Source organism: Hemitrygon akajei, chromosome 10 (genome assembly GCF_048418815.1).
Source record: "Hemitrygon akajei chromosome 10, sHemAka1.3, whole genome shotgun sequence".
NCBI lineage: Eukaryota > Metazoa > Chordata > Chondrichthyes > Myliobatiformes > Dasyatidae > Hemitrygon > Hemitrygon akajei.
Window position 1 is genome coordinate 70,749,884 of NC_133133.1, and position 24,989 is coordinate 70,774,872.

Below are 24,989 nucleotides of genomic sequence, written 5' to 3' on the forward strand. Positions count from 1 at the left end.
CATCTCTGGGTTCCCTCTGTTCTAAACACAGCAGCACAATGGCTTAATGGTTAACAAGCAAGATTATGGGAACATAGGCTGTCAGTAGAGACCAGTACAACCAAACAACTGAAGTTTCTACACAACGCGTAACAGTGAATGCTAAACCAGATTTTATGCTAAAACCCTTCTTTTGGACAGTACACAAGGAGTCTGATCTGTTACTTCAAGTGATCAGTTACCTCAGGAGGCAGAGAGTTCCATGCCGCTGCTTGTATCCATGTATCTGTTTGTGCAGGCAAATAAAATTCCAGTCAATCGTAAAGAAACCACACCTGTGAAACAGCAGAACAACGAGATGTGAAACCCTACTCCACACTGTCTCACAACACCAAACAGGGAAGTTAAGCAGTTCCTCTTTTAAAACTCTTTTTCCTCTTTGTCCAAAAAGTTTCTTTTCAGTTTGTTGATGGCTGACAGAAATGGCTGAATGAGGAAAAGAAGAACTACAAGTTCAACTGCCTCTGCATGCTGTTTCACTATGACTCACGCACAGGCACACTAGACGTGCATACATAGAAGGAAGCCAGTTCTGGGTGAGGTACGCCTACGCACATCAGTCACCCAATGGTTGCTCACGGCTTTTTATGCAAATTCCTGCAGGTGAGGGGGATGACATTTCTCAGTGACACACGGCAACTGGGAGCCAGTTGAAAAATAAAAAGCCTGGGCATACCTGAATTTCAGGCCCAACAAGTGCAGATGACAACAGCCTCTCGCTCTCACTCTCTCTCTCTCTTCCCCTCACTCTTTCTATTGGCTTGTTCAAGCGTCACTGCATGTGCTCAAAATTGCTCAACTCTCTTTCTCGTTCCACCCACCCCTCGTCGTCAAGTTGAAATTATTTAAAAAATACATATGAAGGGAGTGGCAGCAATAAGATATGACAGCAGGGCAAAGCCTCTTAAAGGGGCAGTGCTCTCTGCTAATATTGCAATGTGTCTGTAACTACAGGTTATAGGTGTTTGTGATATAAACAAAAAAATTCATATCTACTGACAAAGTGGGTAAAGAAAACAGCATGAAAGCTTTCAATGTTTTGAGTTATAGTAGCTGGTGTTTCAAGATTAGGATTAGAGAAAAGTTGGAATCTAATTATTCTGTTGTATGGTGTTAATACCCCTCTACATTCCCTTTAGTGTATTGATAAGGACCATGTTTATCCCTCTCTTCTTCTTCTTAGCCCATCAAACCTACTGGGGCATAGGCTGCCAATAGCAACTCACCAGAGTCCTCTGTCCTGGGCTAGCCTTTCAAATTATCCCCAGGTATAGCCCATCTTCAAAAAACCTTCCTCTCCCAGCGCTGAGATCTTTGGAGCTTCTGTTGGCGTTTCTGAAGCACCGGGTTTTTCTGGGATGGGGTTGCTAGCCCTCCTTTTGCAGCCAGGCTCGGGACCATTCATGGCGTAGTGACATCCCTTTAAAGTGCTGCAAAAGCCCTCATTTTCCAGCCAGCCCACAGCAATTACAGCTACTCGCCACTTTACAACAGGGTTCTACTACTGAGAGCTGTTCATAACCCAAATGGTTCGCAAGGTGGAACTGTGGCTGCTTGGTGTATGTAGCAAGGGCTACATATATTTAAATCAGCATGTTTAACACAACCATTCAGACGTTGCCATAAACAGAATTCCCACATGGCAGGGGATGTCTGCAGCTTTGCAGCAATCGACAAATCCATCCTGCTGGTCTTGTTCATACGTACAGACTGTCCACAAGAGGGGTATGATAATCTGGGGAAGACCTGCATGTCATTAGACCTCTAAGCCATGAAATGTGATGTTCCAGGCTTCAGGTATGGTGGTGAATGACCTGAGCTTCAAAGTCATCCAAAGTTATCAGTTCAGTTTCAACAAGGCTTTTTTAATTCACAACACACACACACACACAAAATGCTGGAGGAACTCAGCAGGCCAGACAGCATCTATGGGAAAAAAATACAGTTGACGTTTCAGGCCAAAACCCTTCAGCTGAACTGAAGAAAAAAGGCTGAGTGGATTTGAAAGGTGGGGGTTGGGGAGAGAGAAACGCCAGGTGACAGGTGAAACTGGGAAGGGAAGAGATGAAGCAAAGAGCTAAGAAGTTGAAAGAGACAGAAGGCTATAGAAGAAAAAAAGGGAGGGGAGGAGCACCAGAGGGAGGCAATGGGTGAGCAAGGAGATAACACGAGAGAGGGACAAGGGGATGGGAAATGGTGAAGTGGAGTGGGAGGCATTACTGGAAGTTTAAGAAATCAATGTTCATGCCATCAGGTTGGAGGTTACCCAAATGGAATACAAGTTGTTGTTTCTCCAGCCTAAGTGTGCCCTTGTCCCAATTGTGGAAGAGGCCATGGATCCCCCCACCTTTCAAACGGACTCCTCAGCTTTTTTTCTCCAGTCCTGCCGAAAGGTTTTGGCCCAAAACTTCAACTGTCTTTTTTTCCATAGATGCTGCCTAGCCTTCTAAGTTTCTCCAGTATTTTGTGTGTGTGGCTCGGATTTCCAGCAGCTTCAGATTTTCTCTTGTTTGGTTTTTAATTCACACATAGGATATGGTTATCTGTGGCAAGGTATGCAATTAATGTCCTTTAATGCAATTAATGCAATTAGAAACCTAGAAAATGCAGTAGCGAGCCATTTTCTTGAAGCACTGCTGATATGGTGAAGGCACTTCTCCAATGCTCTCACAGAAGAAATTCAAGGATTGTTACACACTGGTGCTTAAAACATTTAGGCTTCCAAGTGCTACATTTGACTACAAGGGAAACAGTGACTTTTTAAAACTTGGATCTGCTGATTTGGTCCTTTTCAGAAAGTACAGGTCACAGTTTTGGGAAGTGCTGTTAAGGGAGCTATTGAAAGTCACTGCAGTGCATCTTGTAAATGGGGGTGCCATTGAGCATTGGTGGTGGAGTGAGTAAGAGATGGTTAATGTTGGCACCAGATCAGGGCTTGCTTTGTCCTCAGGGCAAACTGTGTGCTACCAGTCTGGTTCTCGTTGTGGTCAACCAAGCAAGATAAGACAACCCTATGTTACATTCCTGTCTTATGGATTGTAGGTGCTACAAGGGTGCTAACGTCAGGAGATGTGTAACTCACTGCAGAATACCAAATGTCTGACCCACATTTGAAGCCAAAGTATTTGTTCAGATGTTCTTAATAAGTTGCTATTTAATGATGACTCCAGGATATGAAAGAATTTGAATAGGTTGATACTATATAAAAAGGTAAATGTTTAGGTTCTTTCTTATTGGGGAAGGACATTGCCTTGCACTTATATGGCATGATATTAATTGCCATATATCTACCTATATAGATCTTGTTACAGGTCGGCATACTTTGCTGGTATCAAATCAAGGAGGACAGAGGGAACATGGGAAAATAGAGTTACAGACAACATATATGCCATCATCTAAGCCATCATGGCTATTCAAAGAGGTGATGTGCTGCTGAAAGGACTATTCATCAGCCAGACTTTGCTGCAGGGGTTCTCAGCCTGGGGTTCACGGACCCCTCAGTTAATGGTAGGGGTCCAAGGAATAATAAAGGTGGGAACCCCTGTTTTACTGTGTCCTGACTGAAGTGTGTTGGAAGGTGAAAAATTGTCATCTCAGAAGACCAACATTCTGACTCTTGCCTCAAAAAAATGGTGCTCTTGGCTTAGGTTAATGTTTTCCACAAGCTGTACTGGCAGATTCGAGCTAGCTAAACCACCTTCCGAATAAGGCTTTACAAAAGACTGCAATTAAGTTTGATAATTCTCTCCTCAAAAATGCCTGGGTTTTATTAAAACATTAGAAACACTGTATCACATAATAGTGAATCATTTGATTCCTAATTAAGTCTTCTACTACAAGCACCAATAAATAAAGGTTGTGTTTGCAGTAGTATGTTCTGTTCTAGGCACCACACCTCATGATATCTTTCTGTCGGATGGTTATGGTAGATGTTCACCAAAATGGCGTCAAGACATAGTGTGCTAAATTAGGAAGTTTACACGTATGCTTTTTATTATCTCAAGTGTAGTTATTCAAGGGATGAACGGATAGAGGTGTTTTAATATGATAAAAAGACTAGATAGAGTAGATATGGAGTAAGTATTTCCTGTGGTTGAATTGCTACACAGAGTAGGGAGCCCACCAGGAAATTAGAGGTGGTAGGAAATAGTTCATTGCATGAACCAAATGAAATTCAGTCTTTCCCTCAAAATATTATGTACAACCGTTAAGTCAGCTTAAATTTTCGAGATGTGATTGATAAACTTTTACAAAATAATGGATACAAGGACTATAGAACTAAGACAAACAGAGTTGCAAAATAGATCAGCCAAACTGAACTGAATGGTGGAATAAGCCACTAAAATAAAGAGTCATAAAACATGGAAACAACCCTCCGAGTCTTCATTGACCATCACACACCCATTGACAATAACCTGATACTTATCCTACTGTATATTCCCCATATCCTCATCAAATTCAGATTTATTCAAATTCACACATACATCAAAACATACAGTGGAATGCGCCATTTCCATTAACAACCAGGATGTGATGGGGACTGCCTGCAGTGTCACCACATTAAAAAAACAGCAACAACAAGACAGTAACAGCAAAACAAGCCCATTCCCCATCCCTCCTGCGCTTCTACCTACCCACCCAGCCACTCACTCAGACCTAGGCAGCCCTCCAACCCCAGGGCAGGCCTCCTGTCCTGGTCCCCGAATGCTCAGACTCATAGACATTAGGCCTCCAACTTCAGACTTCACCCATGATGCTGATCATAGGTTTGACATTAGGCGTTGACTTCCCAACTCGCATGGACCTCTACATCATTCCACCCGATTCTACTGCTCACTTAGGCTTACTAAGGACAGTTCAGCTTCATACCTTTAGGAAAAAGAGACTGCTGAACAAACTTCAGAAAGGCAGCACTGAAGAGTTCAAGATTGAAGCTGTGTTGCTGGAGCCAAAAGGCAGCAGTTCTACCAATTGTGCTTCTCCGAGTTTGAATATCAAACTTCACTTCCCAGGCTCCCAGAGCATGATCCTGCAGAAGATTTCATGAGATTAACATAACTTATATACAAACATCTTAGAGGTAGAATTTCACCTCTAGGATAATTTGATGCTATGATACTCAGTACAAGAAAAACTGCTAACAATGAAAACCATTGCTTTCCTGCCCAGCTCAGCTTGATCCCAACCTCTAAACATCAACTTTACTGAACCAGTATGAATCTTCCATTTCCCACTCCAACTATAACAAGTTTCTCTGGGTGAAGTGCCTACTTCAGTAGGCAGCTTTGTTTACCATGAACCAATTAGGCAATACATATTCTCCACGAGCATCTCTCCAGTGCCCAAGATAGAAGATGCGGCTGAATTTGAATTCAAGATATACAAAATGTTACTTCTCCATCTCAAAAGATCCATAGTGTCCTTCATTCAGGCAAGGCCAGAACAACAACGCAATAGGATAATGCTGGGCCGTCACTGTCCATCACAACAGAACATCTCTGTGTTAAATCCCATGCACAGAGTTAAAATATTGAGTCCTGATGAAGGGTCTCAGCACAAAAAAATCCACTGTTTACTTTTTTTCACAGATGCTGCCTGGCCTGCTGAGTTTCTCCAGCATTTTGTGTGTGTTGCTTTGGATTTCCAGCATCTGCAGATATTCTCATTTGCTAAAATATTCCGTTCTTCACATTTCCAATATCTTCATCTTCCTCATTCAGAAAAGCAGCCATTACAGTTTAGACTGGCTCTTATAACTGCTTTGGAAATACCAGCTGTCTACAATGACTCCATTACTGGACATTGGTTTGATTCATGTCCTTTCTAGATTATATTTCACCATTGAAGAATAGAACATGGGTTTCGGGGATTCGTTCCTCAAATTCTTGTTCCAGAATTCCTGCTGCTGATTTTAATCTTCCAGTTATGATCCGTTACAAACAAAGTTGAGATGCTGTCCAACAGGGAAAGTAAAGGAACTTGCACTGTGAGTAATAGCTCTGTTTCAGTGTTTTAATTTACCTGCAGTCAGGAAATGGTGTTAGGCCAACTAACAAATCAGTCTAGGAACAGCAGCAAAACCCTGCTTCAGAAACAGAGAATAAACAAAAAGATTTAATAGAGACAACACTTCAAAAGTGTTTCAAAAACACTTCAAAAACACTCACAAAAGACAACAATTCTGTATTTTGAACTGCACTTTAAAAATGCTGTAAGTTTTAAATATTACTTACCTTGCAGGAAGCTAATAGGATTCTACTGGCCACCCAGCTGACGCCCAACACGCTTTTTCATTTGCTAACGAATTAGCCAACCCAATCAAGCCAGTTTCTTGCAAGGGAGATTGGAATAAAATGGGGCCACAAGTTCCTGTTCTTGATGTATTCAGTTTCTATATCATAAAATGTTGGCATTTCTTGGCTATTCAACTTCCAATTTGATGAAAGGCCTATAAATGGTGAGTCTGAACATGTCTTCTAGGTCTATATCCCTCGCTCTGTACAAGTATGTAGCAAAAGCAAAATATAGCATTAGCTTAGAAATCCTTCCTCAGTAAGAAATATTTGTTACACAGCTGATGCACTGAAGGCATTGTTTGTGCATAGACCTGCCCCTACAAAGTTCTGTTATTCATAAAACTCTAGGTATTTGGCACAAGTGGACAAAGTTCACAGAGTTCAGAGTAAAATTTATTAACTAAGAATGTATATACCTTGTGATTCATATTCTTGCAAGAATTTACAGGAAAATAAAGAAATACAACAAAATTTATGAACAACTATACAGAAATAATGACTGACAAACAACCAAAGTGCAAAAGAAGACAAATTGTGCAAATAAAAAAACACAGAGTGTAAGTTGTAAGGAGTTCTTGAAAGTGAATGACTTCTACAACTGATAAATTCTTCAGCTGATTTTGTAGGTTGTAGGATCAGTTCAGAGTTATGGTGAGTGAAGTTATCCGCACTGGTTCAGGAGCTCGATCCCTGTAGGGTAATATCCGTTCCTGAACCTGGTGGTGTGGGACTAAGGCTTCTGTACCTCCTGGTAGTCGGAAAAAGCAAGGTCGGAATGGTGGGGTCTTTGATGATGGTTGCTGCCTTTTTGTGGCAGAGCTCCATATGAAAGTTCTTAACAGTGGGGAGGGCATTGTCTTTGATGGACTGGACTGCACCAACCACATTCAGTAGTCTTTTCCATTCCTGGGCATTGGTGTGTCCGGACCAGGTCATGATGCAACCAGTTATGATACTCTCCACTGTGTATATAGATAGAAGTTTTTTGTGACATGCCAAATCTATGCAAACTCCTAAGAAAGTAGGGTTCCTTCATGCCTTTTTTGTGGTGGCACTTACATGTTGGTCCCAGAACAGAACCTGTAACAGAACCTACATGAGTCCCATATTTTTCTCCCCATGTTCTCATGAACTTTCCCCAGATCCTAGCACTTACCCTACACATCAGGCCAAGTAAATGAACAACCATTGTGCTGATGGTCTGGAGGTTGCAGGATGGAGGCACATGAGGGAAGAATCTGAGCTTCAGTCATAAACGTCAGGACTCCAAGGTTTGAGTCAGCATGGGAAATAGGTTTGGAGGGTTTCCATGACTCACACCCAGCTGTTTAAAGGAAAGGCCAAAATCCTGACTGTATAGAGATGTGATGAGGATGGTGCCAAAGAAAACCTACAGTGAATGTTAAAAGCATAACTTAAAGGGAACTTTGCCACATTTGCTTCCATCACTGAGCTCTATTACCACAAATTTAAACAAGCAGGTCTCCTTCAACTCATTGTTCAGACCTATTTCTCTGTCAGTGACTCCCACATTCAACTTAATTAACAGTGCCTGACAGTAAGCATCACAGCACACCCATTCTTTATGTGTTAGTCCACATCATACACACAAGCAACTTTGAGGTAATTTGCCAATCTTCACAAAATCTTGCAGCAAGATCCCTCTCCCTTGATAGTGATCAGTATTCAATTAAATTTTTATGGCATCACCCCAGAAATATTTTAGTTCACAGTAGACTATTAGAGTGAGTCCACAGAACGATTTTACACCCCTCACTGTTTAGGCCGACCTCCACAGCTGAGGCACAAGGTAACATCAGATCAAGTTGTTGCAGATAGAAAGAAATGCAATTTTGTTAACTGCAGCTGATCCACTCCCGTACACATGCGCTGCATGCCTATTAATATCTACTCACTTGGAATAGAAACATAGAAAACCTACAGCACAATACAGGCCCTTCAACCCACAAAGTTGTGCGGAACATATCCCTACCTTAGAAATTACTAGGCTTGCCTATAGCCCTCTATTTTTCTAAGCTCCATGTACCTATCCAGAAATCTCTTAAAAGACCCTATCGTACCCACCTCCACCACCGTTGCCGGCAGAATGGACCTGTGATGTCTTTGCAATTAAGCTATTTTACCGCCAGCTTCCACTGAGTATTTATCAAATTAGAAAACTTCAATTTAATTTAGATTTAGTCACAACTCTGGAGTTTCAGCTGGTTGTTTCAAGAATGACGCATTAATGGCACAAATGCAATTTGCAAGGCATTTGGTCACAAACATTATTCTGCCAGTGAGCCAGCTCATGTCCTCAGCCTAAAGAGAAATCAGCCATGGCAATAAATCCTAACCTTGTCAGAGACAATAACATCTCAAACCAAGGTGTTATAAATTCTCTGCTACTCTCAACAATAAAGTGGGACTTCCAAACAGAAAGTTCCAAAGCCAAAGCACCAGTTTTATTAATTCAGAGAGAACTCACTACTAAGCAGTTTACAGATCTGAAAGATTGCCCAGAATGGACCAATCTGTCTTTCTCCAGGTGATTTGTACAGGTTTAGACTTGGTGATTATGAAAGTACAACCTACAAAAGAAGGGGTTGGAGGGAGGCTGTCACCTGTGCAATGATTGAACGTGGAAGCTTCAATTATGCTCAGCTTACCATACTACCACCAAGCAGTGGCTAAGGACAAAAGCATTATTTTATAAATGAGAAGGTACCTTGCAGTCAAGCTGGAGGAATCACACAGGGGAACTTCTATTCAAGCCATAGAAGGCTGTCACCCTTTCACTTTACAGAGTTAGTGCAGCCCTTTGTGCCAGAGAGAGAAATGAAGGCAGCTGCTGAGAACATTGCAGAAGATATTCGGATGAGAACTTGATGGAGAAGGCCACAGACTGAGTGCTGGAAACTGGGATTAATATAGGTGGTACTCAACAGCTGGCAAAGACGACAGACTGAAGAATCTGTTTCCATGTTGTAGTATTCAAGTCAAGTTAAATGAAATTAATTGTCATTGAACTACAGACATGTATGTAACATATATAGAAATGAGACAACGGTTCTTCAAACCAGGGTCAAAAACACATAGCACACAATAACAAGCAACGCACACAAAATGCTGATGGAATGCAGCAGGCCAGGCAGCATCTATCGGAAGAAGTACAGTCGACGTTTCGGGTCGAGACCCTTTGTCAGGACTAACGGAAAGAAGAGATGGTAACAGATTTGAAAGTGGGAGAGGGGGGAACCTGAAATGATAGGAGGAGGGGGAGGGATGAAGCTAAGAGCTGGGAAGTTGATTGGCAAAAGGGATACAAGGCTAGAGAAGAGTTTGCAAGGTCTATTTACACATTAACAACATGAATAAACAGCTTCAGAGTCAGTAAGTGCCACAGGGACATTCCAAGACTGGTCCTTGAAATTAAGTACTTCATAGTGCAAACTTTAAAATCAAGTCTGGGATCAAACAGAAACCCTCTCTAATCTTCAGGTCCATCACTGACTTTCTCCAAAGGAAATGTCATTAGTAAAAAGTGGATGTCTGGTCAGTGAAACAAAAATGCTAGAAATTCTCAGATCAGGTCCAATAAAAGGTCATCAATCCAAACCATGAACTGTTTTTCTCACCGTGGAGGCTTTCCCAAGCTGCCGAGTATTTCCAGCACCTTCTATTTTATTTCAGATTTTCAGCACTTATGGTATTTTGTTCAAACACCTATGCTGAAGAGGACTTGCAGCATACTTGGCCCTGCGCGGAACTGGTAAATTGCTGCAATGATGAGCAAGAGGAGGGGCTGGAGAAAGCAACTGTTGATGCACTCCTACTGATGCAAGATTGTAGATAGAAGACCTAAAAAGGAAATCTGTCAGCTGTGCCACTAACAATAAGCTGCTTCTCAGACAATGTGAAACCAAAGGAAGGCAAACCAAATGCTTCTGGAGCTGTTGAGTTCATCCCAGTCCATTTTATTTCAATAATTATAAAGTCAAAGGGCAAAATTTTGCAAAGACTTAATACATAGAGAGCACATAGATCATGAGAATCTGATCAGATCCAAGTCTAACGTGAAAGGAGCCCAGAGAAAGGAGGAATTATTTACATTCCAACCTTCACAACCTTGGCACAGATCACTGACAGTATCTCATTAAATCTGGTTGTTGGAACTGAAAAGGGTAGCAGCCATTGTGCAAAGCAAGCTCCCACCAACAGCCAGATAACCTACACTAGCAAAGTTGGTTGAGGAATAAATACTGTACAATATGTAAAAAAAAAAAGATCTTGCCCTACTTTGAAACCATATTCTGGGATTTTTTTTATATCCACCCAAAGAGAAGAATAGATGTAAAAAGTCCCGGCATATAGTTTCATGCTGGGATCCTTTAAGTCCTATTCATACCTCATTCATATTTCCAATTAAATGTTAAATCTTCAATGTTTAACATTTTATTAAAAATATGAATGATCCATGTCATAAATGGTGAATTTCTCTGGGAGATGTCATTGCCTGGATAGATGGAATGGCCTCCTTCTACATCATAATAAGTATACAAATATGTGAATAGATAATATGATCTGAAGTAACCGTGGTTGATTGTACAGAAGTTACCCATGATCATCTTCTCCATTAAAATCCCTGGTGTAATTAAAGTATTCTCAGTCCTCATTACTAGAGGTGCCAAACAGCTCCTGTATTATAATAAGACACACCCATTATGAATCTTGATATAAGTATCATGCATGTTTGGCTATGTTACACCTTGGAGTAGGTCCAGTACTGCTTAGTGCATACTTACATTACCTCCCAAAAAGTTTCTCAAACTCACTCAACAGCAGATTCAAACAGAACAGGTGTAAAATTACACATATCAGCTATGAATTAGGAGGTCAAAGGTTTCTTCCTTGCACAAAAGATTACTGATATATAAAAACAATCAGCCAGGGAAAGTGTAGAAACAGCTCCCATTATTAAACTGTGCAATAATCAGATTGATCCTGGTAAACAATTAACGCTGTATTTGATTATATTTACAAACTTGGGATCATTAATGGAAAATGTAAAATCTTTATACTGACTGTACAACTCCCCACATCACGAGATGGAATTAGTTTAAAATTTGGCATTGTGGTTGGTACCATGATCATGGGCTGCAAGGCCTTTTCCTATGCTGCTTCTATGTTCTTATTGTAAGAACACAAGAAATAGAAGGATTTTGCCCTTTGAACCCACTCTGCCATTCATCACCTTCATGAATGACCTTCAACCTGATCATCATTTTCCCTTTGTCATTCAACTCCCTTAATATCCAGAAATCTATTGAACTATATCTTAAATTACTCCATGACTGAGCCTCCATTGCCCTTCATGGTACAGAACTCCAAAGGTTTTCCAAATGACAATCCTATGTACAAGGACACCCCTTGTTCTAAGACTCCTAGGCTTTAGTCTGGGGACATGTCCTCCCTGCAGCGACAGTAATTAATTAATTAATTAATTCAGCAAGTTACAGCATGGAGGAGTCAGCCATTCCGGCCCTTCGAGCTATGCCGCATAGCAATCCCCCAGTTTAATTTTAGCCTAATTAAGGGACAATTTACAATGACCAATTAACCGAACAACTGGTACATCTTTGGACTGTGGGAGGAAATGGGTGGCAGTGGAAATGACTGAATAGGAGAGTGGCACAATGTGGAAGCAGACCCTTTGGCCTACTGCCCATCAATCACCTACTTACACTCGCACTACATTCTCATGAACACCCTCCCCCATCCCCAGACACTGCCACTCACATACAAACTAGGCCTACGGCCAATTTACCTCAGCCAACAGAAGTAATGTGTCTTTGAGAATGTGGACGAAAACCCACACAGTGAGAATGTGAAAATTCTGCACCAGACAGTACCTGTGGTCAAGATTGAAACCAGGCCTCTGGTGCTGTGAGGAAGTGGCTCAACCAGCTATGCCTTGCCAAGTCCTCCATAATTCTGTAACTCCCAAACAGATCTCTCCTCTTTCCTTTGAAGTTCTGGAGAAAATTGATCTCATCTATTCAATTTTTCCTTATGTGTCAAATCTCCCTGCATCTCTGCAACCACTCCACTGAATCTTCCCTGCATTCCCTCCATCGCATGCATATCATTTATCTTAGAAAGGAGGCCAAAATTATACACAACAGTATACCCTAATGTGGACCCTATACAATTAGAGCAAGTTATTTCCTATAGTTAAATCTTCTTGTAATAAAGGCCAATACACCATCTAACATCAGCATTATTTTTTTCACTTTCAGTGCCTTTTGCAATGTCCCAGATCCCCTTGAGCTTTTAATGCTTGTCAAACTCTTTGCATTTAAAAATATTCTGTTTTACTCTATAATGTCTCGAATTAGATAGCTTCACACTTTTCCATATATTGCATGTGCCTTGTTCTTGCTCACTAATTCAGGTTTTTCTTCTTTCCTTGAAGCCTCTGTACAACCTTCTTCAGAGACACAGTCCCACCTAGTTTTGCAGCAATAGAAAAATTGGAAAAATGTTGTTTGAACTGCTCAGCCAGATCCTTGACGTAGATCATAAATAGCTTGTGCCCAAACATTGATCCCTATGGTACACCGCTAGTCACAGCCAGCCAACAAGAGAAAAAATATATTTATTCCCAAGATTTGCTTTCTAGCCAATAAACAATCCCCTATCGATATCAGAAGTTTACCCTCAACTCCATTTGTCTCATCTTCCTGACCAATGCCCTGTGCATAATCTTATTAAACTGTCTCTCAAATCTAAATATGCTACATCCAGTGATCCTACTTCACCTATTCATCAATGAACTTCAACATAGAACGTGACAGCATAGTATCGGTCCTTCAGTCCTGATCTTTTAATCTACTCTAAGATCAATCTAAACCTTCCCTCCTACATAGCTCATCATTCTTCTATCACCCATGTGCCTATCTAAGAATTGCTAAAATGTCCCTGATATATCTACCGCAACCACCTCCCCAGCGGTGCACTTACTACTACCTGTGTAAACAAGCGTGCCTCTAGCATCCTCCTATACTTTCATCCGGTCACCTTAAAATTATGCTCCCTCGTATTAGCCATTTCCACCCTCTGGGAAAATGTCTCTATTCAATCAAACATGATTTTCCCTTCATGAGACCGTGTAGACTCTGTTCAATCCTATCACTCACTTCCAGGTGTTCAGTTATTAGACTCTTCATTCTGGATTCTTTGCCTCACCAAAGTCCTGATGTGGAAACTCAATCTGAAATGTCAGCACATGTCTTTGCCTTCATAGGTACTGCCTGACCTGCTGCGTTCATTCAGCAGTTTAGTTTAATTTTGCTCAAGATTCCAGATTCTGCAGTCTCTTATTTCCCACTCCAACATTAATGTTACACAAACAGGCCAGTGACAGCAACTGGCCTTGATACCAGAGCAGCATTTGATCAATGAAGACATCAAAGAACCCTGGCTAAGCAGCAGTCAGTAGGATAATGGGTGAAACCCTCCACTGGTTGATAACATTCAGAGCAAACCAAAATGACTGAGGTGGCTAGACATCCATTATTTCAGCCACGTGACATTTCTGCAAAAGTTCACCATAAAGTTGGAAATATATTGCTGCTTGGCCAAAACCCTGGGATTCTTGTTTGGGTGTATTCACACCTTAAGGACTGTAGCGGTTCAAGACAGCAGCTCACTACTGCCTTCTCAAAGGCAAATAGGGATGGGAAATTAAATGCTGGCTCAGTCTGTGAAGACTGCATCCCTTGAATAAATAAAAAAACATCAGCAAAAGACAAACTAGAAAGTAAGCCTACAAAATGTTCTGGTTTATTGCTCATGGATACACCCAAGTCAGAGCCTTAGAACTCATCTTAAGGACCAGAATGGAATTATTCTAAACCGATAGCTCTCTGATTCCCCTTTGATGGGGAGGTGGGGTTGGGTAGAAGCTGTTCCTATATCACCTAGTGTGTCTTTAGGCTCCTGTACCCTCTTCTCAATGCTACCATCAGGGAGGGGGTACAGGAGCCTAAAGATACATACTCAGTATTTTAGGAACAGCTTCTTCCTCTCTGCCATCAGATTTCTGAACAGACCATAAACCCATGAACTCTACCTTACTTTTTGCACTGCTTTTTTATATATATTTCTTATCGCAACTTATAATGATTTATGTATTGCACTGTAATGCTGCTGCAAAACAAAAGAAAAATCACAACTTATGCTAGTGATAAACCCGATTCTGAACCAGAGGTGCCCCTTTTGCATCAACAACAGGAATAATACCAATGTGTGAATATCAACTGAATCGTTATTTCGTACATCCGTGTGTCACAGACAATCAAAACAGTCGTGGTCAGTGAGGATCAGACACTTTCCTGGAGGGGAGCTACTACATAAGGTCAACAAAGCAAGTCACACAATCCACCCTTATAATATAATACACGTGACAATATTTTTAGATTTAGTGTTGGAGAAAGCAATTTTAGTTTGCTGGAGAAGCTAGGATTCAGAAGCAATGGTACTTATCAGCGATCCCACAGAATTATCAGAGCTGTACTTTCCAGGATGTCTAGGCTAACAATCCTTCCCCAGCCACTAAGAAAATAGATTGCCTGATGTTTCACATTGTAAATGAGATTTTTTTTCTGTAAATAATAGCTGATAAGTTTCTCTACATATTAATAGTTATTTTACACATGTAGTAGAATTTGTGACTTGAAATTTCACCTGAATTGTATCAGACAGATTAGTTTTGAAATCACTCCATCTTGTCAATTAAGCTGATCAACCAAAATGATTATTTACCTCTCCTATCATGATATTTTAAATACTTAAAACCTCCACCAAAATTATCCTTAGCACTGGTTCTCCACATGGTTGAGTCCTCAATACCCTAATTTATTCCTTTCACACTCAAGAATGCATGGCCAGAATCTGCTCTAACTCCAGCTACATGACCAAGTGGGCTGAACCTCAAATAATGATGAGTCAGAGGACAGGAAAGAGATGGACATCTTAGTAACATGGTGTTATGACAACAACCTTTCCCCTCAGTGTCAACAAAATGAAGAGCTGGTTATTGACCTCAGGAAGTGGGGCAGTGCACAAGCTGCTGTTCACATCAATGACATGGAGGTCAAGACTGTAGACAGCTTCAAGTTCCTAAAGTGATATCAACAATAGCCTGTCCTGGTCCAACTACACTGACGCCATGGCTAAGAAAGTACATAAGCCCCACTACTTCTTCCGGAGGCTAATGAAATTCAGCATGTCTCCACTGATTCTCACCACTTTTTACAGATGCACCTTAGAAAGCATCCTATCTGGATGTATCAGGGCCTGGTATGGCAATTGCTCTGCCTGTGAGCACAAGAAACCCGCAGAGAGCTGTGGACATAGTTCATCACATCATGGACACCAGCATTCTCTCCACAGACTCTCTCTACACTTCTCACTACTTCAGTAAAGCAGTCAACATCATCAAAGGCCACCAACCCCACACCGGACATTCTGTCTTCTTCCCCCTCCCACTGGATAGAAAATACAAGCCTGAAAGCAACTACCAATAGGCTCAAAGACAACTTCTACCCTGCTGTTATTAGACTATTGAATATACTTCTTGCAGGATAAGATGGAGTCTTGAATGCGGAATCTTCTTTGTCATGGCCTCCACCTTATGGCCCGCTCTGCAATGTCTCTACAACTAGGACACTATATTCTGCATTCTACTATTAATTAAGGCTTCAATGTACTGATGTGACAAAAGGATCTGTATGGATGCCATGCAAAAAAAAACAAAGTTTCCCACTGTACCTCAATACAAGTGCCAATAATAAACCAATCTGCTAATGCAAGATCTTAGTTATATCTGTATATTTCAAAGTGGTTATGGAAATAGAAGGGATGGACCTAATCTGTCCTAGTCTTGCAGGCTCCCTGCTTCTCAAAACTAACTGCTCCTCCAGCTACTTTTGTATCATCTGTAAACTTGGCGCAAAGCCATCAATTCTGTCATCCAGATCATTAGCATATAATGACATAATGTGAAAAATAGTTGATCCAACATCGACTTCTGCAGAACATAACTAAGTAAGTAACATCCACTGACTTCCCTTTGTCCATCCTGAATATTATTTCTTCAAAAAGTTCCAAAAGATTTGTCAGGCAAGATTTCCCCTCAAGGAAATCACGTTGACCTTGACCTACTTTATCATGGGCCTCCAAGTACCCTCATCCTCATCCCTATTAATGAACTCTAACATCTTACCAATCAGTGGTCAGCGTAACTGGCCTTTAATTTCCTGCATTTTGCCATTCTCCCTTTTCAAAGAATGGAGTTACATTTGTGAGTTTAGAGTCTTCAGAACAATTCCAATATCGAGTAATTCTTGAAAGGTCACTACTAATGCCTCCACAATCTCTTTAGCTACCTCTTTCAGAATGTATTTCATCTGGTCCATGTGACTTATGTACCTCCAAACCTTTCAGCTTCCCAAGCACCTTTTCCATAATAATAGCAATTACACTCACTTCTGTCCCCTGACATTTCTGATTTTCTGGCATGCTGCTGGTGTTTTGCACAATGAGGACTGATGCAAAAGACTTATTCAGTTTCCCTTTTTTTCTTAGTTTCCCATTACTACTTCTCTAGTGTCATTTTCCAGCTGTTCAATGTCCACTCTTGCCTCTCTTTTACTCTCTATATATCTAAAAAAAATTGATATCCACTTTTAAATTATTGGCTAGTTAACCTTCATATTTCATATTTTCTCTCCTTATTGTTTTTAGTTGTGTTCTGTTGTTTTTTTTTTAAAGCACCCAAATCCTCTAGTTGCCCACTATTTTTTGCTATATTGAATGCTCTCTCTTCTTCTTTGATGTTGTCTTTGGTTTTCTTGGGCAGCAACGGGTGTCTCAACCTTCCTTAAGAAAATTCCTTCTTCAGAATGAACCTTCCTTGTGTTGCTGACAGCACATAAGAATTGTCTAGATGATCACTTGAATTGCCTAGACATAGAATGCTACAGGTCAAGCATTGAAAAATGGGAGTGTACTGGTCGATGTGAATGTGGGGAGCCAAATGGCCTGTTTCCATGCTGCATTTTTCCATGGCAGAACTCTAGTGTTCCAGCCAGTGAGGAATGACCAACTCTACCATGGCAAACTTGCTCATTTTTGATCTTTCCTATGTAATCATCTGCACACCAAAAGTCCCCAGTGGGCCATTAACAATACTGCTCATGAACACAGATGGCAAGCAGGCTCTCCTCCAGCTGTCAAAGACCAATATGGCTTAAGCAGTTCTGGTGGGAGCACTTAATTTGATCATCCATCTTCCCAAACAAGACATGGTATGTGACTTGAGAGTTATATTCACCCGAGGGATTGCTAAGGCAAGTGGGTAGTTAGCAGTTACAGTAACTGGATCATCATGTCACTGGGTTGCCCACTTTTCTCTGCACCACTCTCACCCAAACAGACTGAAAGTTAGTGCTTTCAAAATCATATTAAGAATCAGAAACACAAGATATTGTGGCTGCTGGAATCTAGAGCATATTAAAAATTGCCTGGGATATAGAAGTCTCTCACTGCAAGTACAACCAATCAAAGGTACCTCTCTGGCAGTCTGTCAATGCCTACTTCTGTCATTATGTCACAATACCCAGTGACCACCCACACACAATACCTCAATTACATGGAGTTACTTAATCCTTTTCAAAGCAATAATTTAGCGCTACAATTCACTGCAGTGTATGTGGAGTTAGAGATACCCAGTCTCAATTGCTCCCGATTCTGCCCTCTTTGAAGAATTAAAATGTGTTTTAATTCTAGATCAGATCCCTCAGTCTATCGATATTTGCTCGGGTACCAAATGTGGAGATTGTAAAACTTAAAACATTCCAAAAATCTGAAAATCAGAACACTGAGCTGGTCAGATTGTTTCTCTTTCTAGAGATGCTGAGTTAAAAGTTTCATGTGAACAACCCTTTGCCAAAACCTCACCTGCTAAGAGAGAGAATCAAACCGATACCGATGGAAAACAATGTGATAAAAGCTCGCAAATTCTGGTCTTGTCTTATATGATACAGAATAACCTAACTGTTTCAAAACATGATTGTTATTATATTTTTACCCTTACCATTTTCTGAAACTAAATAGAACATAACTCTTTAACATGGTTACAATGTAATGGTGATGTAAACATTTGTTTCATATTTTGTGTCCCAAAACTTCGATCCAACATTGCAAAATGTTGCATTGAGATGTTAAACTGAACCCTGCCTGCCTATTCAAATGCAAGTACAAGATGCAATGAAGCCACTTGGGAATTTTTAAATTTCCAATACACATTCTTCCCTCAAACAATACTGATAAAATTAGGTTCACTGCTCATTTAGCTCATTGTTTGTTTTGACACGCCCACATTGCCGTTCACATTTATGCATAATTACTTTTGAAGATTCAGAAAGACTGCATGAGATAAAGCAACCAGGAACTGTCAAATTTGTCATCAATGATCAAAAGCCGATGTTCCTGGAAGTCATTTGGGATGTTGCATTTCATTGACAAAAACCTCAAACCTTACCTCTGTCCACTAGAAAAACCTCACCATTCATACTCCAGCCAGACAAGTGAGAAGGATATTTAGAAGGCCAACTTTCGCAAAGGAAATTTCATGAGATTTTTGAGGTATGGCCTGATGAAACCTGCTCTGATATTACTTCAACTGGACTATTAAAAACTAAACATAGACATCACAATTCAAGTCAACTCAAGTCACTTTTTATTGTCATTTCGACCATAACTGCTGGTACAGTACATAGTAAAAATGAGACAACGTTTTTCAGGACCATGCTGTTACATGACACAGTACAAAAACTAGACTGAACTATGTAAAAAAGAACACCAAAAAAAACTACACTAGACTACAGACCTACCCAGGACTGCATAAAGGGCACAAAACAGTGCAGGCATTACAATAAATAATAAACAGGACAATATGGCAGTACGGTGTCTGTCCAGGCTCTGGGTATTGAGGACTCTGATAGTTTGGGGGAAGAAACTGTTACATAGTCTGGTCGTGAGAGCCCGAATGCTTCGGAGCCTTTTCCCAGGTGGCAGGAGGGAGAAGAGTTTGTACGAGAGGTGTGTGGGGTCCTTCATAATGCTGTTTGCTTTGCGGATGCAGCATGTAGTGTAAATGTCCATAATGGCAGGAAGAGAGACCCCAGACAACCAGGGTGCCATTGTATTCAGGTAGGCTGCAGTTTTCAGCCTTGCTATGCAACTCTGATCCCTATCAACTACTTCTTCCTCCCACAGAGTCCCAGTTCTAGGACTGCAAGAACTTTGTTGAAGACATTTAACAATTTGCACAGGGCCTGCTATCTGAACACGGTATCCAGGAGCAACAGGAAACTGTGAAATGGAGCTTCAGCACAGAGCATCAAGGGGACATCAAGCCTAAGCCAGTTACAAAGAAAAGAAGTTTGGCATTACATGAAGAGTTGGGTGATGTGTTGTTTGTTGTAACCCTGCTGCATATTAAAAATTGAACAAACTTGTACTTGTCCGTCACTTTTCAAAACCTCAGGTGTCCAAGTACATGCTCCACCTCACTAAGCTTGTCTGAAGCCCATCCACTATTATAATACTGGAAATATCACCCAAATTGTGCACAGCAAAATCCATCCAAAGGTGGTCAGGCACTGAGGACCAAGTTAGCCAAGAAGCTAGGAGAACACTTGAAATTCTTTAGAAGGACAATCAAATGCAATCTGTCGCGCCAAAATGAGAGATTATACATTTATTTATTACAAAAGCGTTTGCCTGAGCTGCAGAAAGGAGTTAGTTGAAACTTTTGCTTTCTCTAAGCTGCAATGAAGAACTATGGTTAAGCGCTTCCTCTAAAAACAGCAACTCAGTCATGACGCAGGTTGTTTTTCCTTCCACAGGATGTGTATTGCATTATAAAAAAGGCCTCTGCTAGCGAGCAAGGCGGAAGACTGTGGCTTATCTGTGACAACAGCCCAAAGAAAATAAAGCACACGCAAGTGAGAAAGCCGTCTTCTCATTCATTCTTCAGAAATAATATTTCTACTTGGTTGAATCATTAGTATAGACAGGGACATGTTCACAATTGTTCATACACAAATGAATAAGTAGCGAGCTTTGGATTCAGGTCCAACATTAATATTATGCTTTTCATTAGGCTAGAATTGAAAGAAAGCTTGGATTTTTCTTAATGATCCTAAAACAATGCTTTAAGCTGCCTCCAGATAATCAACAAAATTTAAACATTGTTAAAATTCACACTCAGAGTGTAACTCAATATTCACATAGTCTAAGCGAGTCAAACATTAACACAAATTCTGAAGAACTGACCCAAATTCGGAACAGCTACCACAGAAACATGACAAGTGTGTGTGCAGAAAGTTGTTCTGCATCTTCCGTTCTCTTTCTTCCTATCGCATTGGCTAAGCATTGATAAAAATGGATGTGTCAGTGCATAATCTGAATATAGCACTCAGGATACTAGGTATACATAGTCATGGAGCTATATAAGACAGAAACAGGCCCTTTGGCTCAACTTATTCATGCTAAATTCCCTATTTGAAATTGTCTTATCTGCATGTATTCAGCCCAAAACTTGTGAAACTTTTCTATCCATGTAGCTGGCCATCTGCTTTTTAAGTGTCATAATTGTACCTACAAAGTGGAGTGTGTTCTAAACATGGTACATTCATGAACAATAACTATAACTTACAAAAGAATATTGGTGGCATCACATAGAACATGCTTTCCATCTGCCTTCACCTAACTTAAGTAGAACTAACTGTAGTGTGTTTAAAACAGGAGAATTTTAACTCTTGCCATTATCATTAATAAAGCTAGATCTACTCAGCTCTCAAATTAAACTAGAGCTAACTTCTTTTTCCCTTTATTTGACTTCTTCCACAGGCACCTGAAGTCTTTTATGGTTGATCACCAATCACAGTGGCCGAATGTCACCATCTGACTATCACATCCAAGAAAACTTGAAACTATTGCCTGAGAAACATGGCCCGAGCACAACGAACATCCACCCATCCTCATGCTTCTCAGACAGTCCCTCAGGAACATTTATTTCATTATGGCAAAGAAGGAAGCCTACTTGTTGCATCTATGATGGTTCGCAAGATATTCCATCAATTCCATTGCCCTTCTCTTTAAAGAGGATTTCCATCCAGTTTTGTGAGATGCGAGGTGGCTAATGAGGCTTTTCCATAGCTGAGGTAGATCCTACCTGATGGAATAGATGAGAAGATAATTGGGAAGTGATCAGCTCCTTCTACTGATTATGCTGGGCTTCTCAGTGCTCAATGCACAGACTCAATTATCTTGAGATCATTTTGAATGCTGCTTTCCCATTCTGAGTGATCAAGAGCCGATGTTTCTGGAAGTCATTTGAGATGTTGCATTTCATTGATAAAAACCTCAAATCTTACCTCTGTCTACTAGAAAAACCTCACCCTATGGCAGTGCTCAAAATGGAGTTTCTATTTCAGAAGTTTGGTGTTGGACATGCAAATGAGATGTACTGTCCACTGTAGATGACAGAGTGTAACTAGAGCCTTTATGCTGGTGATATTGGATTGGGAGAAGATACTGCCATTGATTCACTTCCTTACCAATGAATTTGTGGAGACAGCATTGGTGGCATTTTTCCAGAGCCTTCAAATATCTAGTCTAGGTAGACTGGGTTTTAGAAGTTTATACCAGACAAATCACTGTTGCCCTTTGTCCACCACACGTTCTGTGCTACAACAGAGGACCTAATATTTAAATACTTCTTCTCCTCTGTAGACTAAAGTACTAATGCTTTAAAGGCAGTGACAAATTTTGTCTTAATGTCTGTTTTCCCTGACAAGTGGTTCCCAAGATATGGAAGTGTTCCACATTTTCCAGGATCCCACCAAGCATCTTTACTGTTTGAGGAAAGGGTGGTGCAGCAGCGGCAGATTGGTAGAGGAAATTTGTCTTTTGAATCCAGAGTTCAGTTCTCATTTGCTCATATACTTCTGTGAAATTGTCAACATTATTTTGGAACTTGGGGTCTGTGTGTGTGCAAGTTTCATCTCCAAATTACAGCCTGACCCTGAGGTTTGTGGAAACTTGGATCTGGAGTGCAGTCACCACAGGTTGAACAGTTTCCTATTAATCTTGATGATCAACTCTACTTGCTTCTCAGGTACCACACTCTGCCACTGATATCAAGGTTATTATACAACAACCACTCAAAAAATAAGCTCCTCGATGTTCTGGTCCATTCATGTAGTGAGTAACACAGTCTCCCATTGGTGGAGAATCAACTGAAGATTACGCTTCCATATTGCTTCAAGCACCTTTTTCCACTAAGTGGCCAGAGGTCCAGGTGAACATGGACATCAACTTTCAGCTGTGAGTCAGACTAATCTGGATAAAGGTCTTGAGCTTTGTTGATGTCACACAGCAAAATCCAGCCCCAAATATTACAAAAAAAATTATCAAAACCTAACATGGCACACACACAAATGGGTCCCATTATGCACAAGTTGGGTACTCAATCTCAACAACAAGACACTTCCATACAGATTAACATAAGGGGATTTATGGCAATCTCTAATCCATGACTGCTCAAGTAGACAAGGAGCACTTGGGATGGCTCCTTGAGAACCTCCCTGCCCATGTATTGGGAGTACACAGAAGGCCCTGCACTGCTATAAGATGCCCAGATGTGGTGGGATGCTGTTGGCTGTACGTTTTTCTGAATTTCAAGCACAATACAGCATAGGCTGATCTGCAAACCTTCATTCTTTGCGAGGGTCCCATTCAAAATCTGGTTCAGGGTTAGACTTAACACAACTGTAGCTGAGGAATTAATCAGTCTGATCTCACTCAGTTGCCACACTGTATTTCAGCCTCATGCAACTAAATAAAATGAACCTGCACTTAACCCATTGCTCCAGCAATTTTAATATTACATGTGTTAGGGACATTAGCCATACAAATTGATCACCAATGCATTTCCTTCTTGAGGAATGCATCTGTGACAATACAAGCCGTAAGGTTTCCTACCTAGATTAAAGCTTTACAAAAGAAGTAGTGACGTCAAGATTTGGGAAGGGTCAGATTCCTAACAATTTATTTCAAAATGTAAGGGACCAGTATGAGCTAGGCTTGTTCCCCCTCACCCAAAAAAAGATTCCAGCAGTTTCCCACGAGTTCTGACTAGGAAGGTCACTCTGAGATAATTTTCAGTTCACTTTGGGGATCAACATCCAACATCCATTACGAAGCCCAGGACAAATCATGATCCAGATTTGAAATTCAAAAATATTGCATTTGATAGAAATCCAAAGTAAAACAGAATCTGCTAGAAGACTCAGCAGGTAAGGCAGCATCTGCAGAGAGGGTAAAAGTTAATTGATGAAGGGCCCAGATTTGGAACATTTTTCTGCTTTTATTCCTACTCCAGACTGTTTTCAGTTCAGGTTTGCTTGACACTCTGCCTTTCTAAGTCAGTTCTCCAAGGATCATTTTACAAGAAACAGGATCTTTCACACTGTTATCACATGAGGCAATATGACTAAAAGACTAATGACAACCTTAATCCTATTCCCTCCTCCAATCCCCTCTTTTATGCTCTCAGACTCTCACTGCCATCAACTGTATCAGGTGCAGTCACAAGTCTTTTGCAACCAGCCTCGTTGGGGATGTAATCTGCCATACTGGCATTTGATGCATTGTGTCAGCTAGGTCTATCACTTCCCCACAGTGAAGGATTTTTCCCATACTTCCCTTGAGTTCCTGTTGGGAGGTTCATTGTAAAGTAAGCTTTTTTTTGTTAATTTGAAGTCAACATGAAATCGGAGTGCTCAGAATCATGTGCAAAATTTTGGACTGAGTCTCTTTCCCAGCCTGAGACTTGGGAAAATAATTGGAGTTTAGTAGTGGAGGGGAGGAGAGGGGCATCGCATTCTGATTGCACTCAATTTCTCTTCAATGTACATGGACATTGTTCTGTATGGTACTGCTGGTAGGTTAGGGATAGTGGTTGTTAGCTGAAAGAGAGCAAGTGGGCAAGGGGCTCAAACCATCAGATTCTTCAAATCACCAGGATACATTGGCAATCTCATTACATTAACTTTGTTCTCAAGACTGTTGTGGTCTTATATGGCACTGATTCAATTCCCATCTCTTCCAGAAACAAAATCCAAGCCCCACTGCCACCCTTTTTCCCATTTTGTAACTTAAAAGATGAAAGAGGAAATAAAGATGCAGCAGAGAAAACCAAAGCAGAAACAGAGAATAAAAATGAAAATGTAAATGCAAATGGATACATGGCTGGGGGCAACAAATCAGAAAGAAGAGCAGCAGAGATAAAAAAGATGAGAAAATGAAAGGGAGGGGAAGATGTAAAACAGGAAGAACAGAAAGAAAATACAAGAGAAGCAAAGGTGAAATAGACAAAATAAAATACTGTAAGTTCAACTCTGAAGTAGAACATGCTTGATCTCAAACAAAAGCATCAATTTTCCTGTGATCTATTTCAGCAAGAAGTTCCCAAACTTCAAATATTTTGGTCATTCTCCTACTTGGTCTTCTTTGGAG

At 40.7% G+C, this 24,989-nt stretch overlaps 1 protein-coding gene across 6 annotated transcripts in view; it reads right to left on the reverse strand.

Annotated features, from left to right (window-relative positions):
- elf1 (E74-like ETS transcription factor 1) overlaps positions 1–24,989 on the reverse strand; it is a 291,232-nt gene that overhangs the window by 180,261 nt on the left and 85,982 nt on the right. Inside the window, exons 1-2 of one of the 6 annotated variants that reach the window (XM_073058423.1) lie at positions 716–809; positions 222–314 (exon numbers count right to left, since the gene is read on the reverse strand). The exons of 2 other annotated variants lie outside the window; for them this stretch is intronic. The gene's annotated coding sequence lies outside the window, so the exon portion shown is untranslated. Of the gene's footprint in view, positions 1–221; positions 526–715; positions 810–24,989 lie in introns of those variants that run through there. 3 more of the 6 variants (XM_073058424.1, XM_073058426.1, XM_073058422.1) reach the window with 3 other exon arrangements.